This window comes from Moschus berezovskii, chromosome 9 (assembly GCF_049115385.1).
Source record: "Moschus berezovskii isolate FMDL1 chromosome 9, NW_MosBer_1.0, whole genome shotgun sequence".
Lineage (NCBI taxonomy): Eukaryota > Metazoa > Chordata > Mammalia > Artiodactyla > Moschidae > Moschus > Moschus berezovskii.
In genome coordinates this window covers 100,578,031-100,580,968 of record NC_142468.1, presented here as the reverse complement: position 1 = coordinate 100,580,968, position 2,938 = coordinate 100,578,031, and the positions used below count along the sequence as shown (strand labels likewise).

At 38.6% G+C, this 2,938-nt stretch overlaps 1 pseudogene; it reads right to left on the bottom strand.

The window, feature by feature from the left end:
- Positions 1-958: 958 nt before the first annotated feature.
- On the bottom strand, positions 959-1,898 carry LOC129563545 (olfactory receptor 4K13-like; annotated as a pseudogene).
- Between the last annotated feature and the right edge of the window lie 1,040 nt (positions 1,899-2,938).

Here is a 2,938-nt window from a genome sequence, read left to right as displayed (position 1 = left end):
ACTGACTCATTAATAAATTCAGATTTGTAACCTCATATAGCCCACTATTTTCTCTGTGTTCATTTCTATTACAATTTATTCTCACTTAAGAAGACAAACCTTCATGACACTTTAGAAGTATGTTGAATCTATTCTCAAACCTCCCATTCTCAGAACTCTTTAATTGCTTTATGTTGCTAAAAACTAGGATTCACGAGGCCTAAATACTCTGGTCTCTACCTTTCTATGTAATCTCTGCACGTGTCTTTCTTCCTTTTAGTCATCAACATCCCTCATAAACGTCTGTCTTTGGTACCTAATATGACTTTCTCACTTTACAATATCCATATAAAGTTTTCCTTCTGCCTGGAATGCTCTTTTTCCCACTCACATGTCTATTCTTTAGCTTTTTTAATGCTTTTCTGTGAAGACTTCTTAACATGATCTTCTAACATCACCACGCCTAATATGGATGCCTCCTCATTACTCTGCAAGGCAGAGAGCAGTGTTGTGTGATAACCACGAGTGTGTATCATTTATTTTAAACATTCATAAGAGTTCCCTTGAATTCTAAAACAAGGAGTTAAAGGAGGCAATGAATGCAAGCTTATTGATGTATTACATTTGTGCTAAGAATATTTTCCAATAAAATAAAAAGATACCTTATTTTCCTCACATTTAGTAAGGTAGAAATTTAATATTATTTAACATTTGATTTCAATTATTTGAAGAAATATTTAAATGATCTTCCCTGGTGGCTAAGCCATAAAGAATCCACTTGCCAGTGTAGGAAATATGGGCTAAATCCCTGGATAAAGAAGATCTCCTGGAGGAGGAAATAGTAATCCACTCCATGGCAGTGGAGCCTCTTGGGCTACCATTCATGGGGTTGCAAAGAGTCAGACAACACTGAGCAGCTAAACAATAACAACCCCCCAATTGCAGGGAACAAAAAATGATCGTATACAGCAGACAATATTTAGGGGGTGAACCAGGAACCAATATGCTGGTTGCTCAGTCTCTTAATGGCTGCCTTCATTTCCTGATTCCTCAGAGTATAAATAATTGGATTAAGGAGAGGAGTGATGACAGAGTACAACATAGACAGAAATTTATCTACAGAGTAACTATTAAATGGGAAAGCATAGATGAAGATGGCAGGGCCAAAGAAGAGAGTGACGACAGTGATGTGAGCAGACAGTGTGGACAGAGCCTCAGAGGGTGCACTGGAGGAGTGCTGCCAGATGGTGAGCAGCATGACCACGTAAGATACGAGCAAGAGAATGAAGCAGATCAGGGCAAGAGCCTGCTGTTCACGATCACCAAGAGCTCCAGGATGTAAGGATCAGTGCAGGCAAGCTTGATGACCAGGGGGAGGTCGCAAAAAAAGCTGTCCAATACACTGGGACCGCAGAAAGGCAAACCCACTGTAGAAACCATCTGGCTTGTAGTATGGATAAGCCCAGTCACCCATGAGAGCAGTAGAAGCCCAATGAGCACCCTGTGACTCACGATGGTCTTGCAGTGCAAGGGTTTGCATATGGCAACATACCTGTCAATGGCCAGAGCTATCAGAAGAGACATCTCTCCACCCCCAAAGAAGTGCATAAAGAACGTCTGGATCAGCAGCCCCACCAGGAGACGGTCTTGTGTTTTCTAAGGAAGTCTGAAGTCACTTTGGGAATTGCAGCAGAAGAAAGACATACATCAAAAAATGATAAATTTTCCAGGAAGAAATACATGGGGGAGTGAAGATGGTTATCAGCTATCACAGAGATGACAATGAGGAGGATTCCTACTAGGACGGCGACATAGACCAGCAAGAAGATTGCAAAAAAGAATATTTGAGTTTCTTGAGAAGTAGAAAGTCCCACCAAAATGAACTCAGAAACACTTGATCTGTTATTCAGGAGATCCATTCATCCTTCTGCAGAAGCTGTCTGATAAGGGAAAACAAAGAGGGTGTGATAGGAAGTAACAGATCAGGGAACTTAATATTTACTTAAGCATTTTGCCTTTTATTCAGAGTAATGACAGTTTGGCAGTAGGACTGCTTTTTAGGTATTTAGCAGTTGGAGATATTTCACAGGACCATGAGACCGTAAAAAGGTGATGATTATGGACCAAGTTAAATCAAATTTTCTGATGGTTAGTGCAAAGCAAGTTCAGTTAGACACAGAAAACTTGTCTCCTTTCATGTTCAACTCCAGATCACACTGTGTAGAAACACTTAAACTATTAGAGTGAAAAGGAGAGTTTTCAAAATCTCCTGGAGGTAGATTTTTATCTTTTGTGAATCTCAAGAAGTACATTATGATATCCTCAGTATGCAGTAATAAGTTTACTTTACTAAAAAAGATATTATGAAGACCAATTCAAGCCTAAAGCAGCATGAAGAAAATAAATAACAAAAATTATAGCAAAAATTAAATGTAGAATTCAGAGAAAGATAACAAAAGAAACCAGTGAAACCAAGACCTGGTTGTTAAAAAAAATGAATTAAAGCAATGATACTCTAGATAGGCTAAGAAGAAAAGAGAAGATGCAATTTAGAAAAATCAGAAATGAAGGAGAATTCGTCACTACTGGTCTACTCATCCCATAAACATTATGAGGATAGTAAATAACTCTATAAAATAAAAAATTATTGCCAAAATCACATTATGTGCCTTATGCTTCCTGAAGTAGATTGATTAAAGACATGTATTGTTGATAGAAAGTTAAGTATTGAGACAGCTCCGTGGTTTACTGAGATCAAACCCTATTCATTTACACCTGAAACACCAGATTAACTCTCAAAAGTGCAGATACTCATTTCACCTATTTTCCTAAATCTTCCCTTTATGTGGCTGTGTAAATAAGTTTATTCCATCTGCGCATTCTTACCCTGCATGCTGCATACTATCACTTCAGTTGTGTTCAACTCTGTGCGACCCTGTGGACGGTAGCCTGCCAGGCA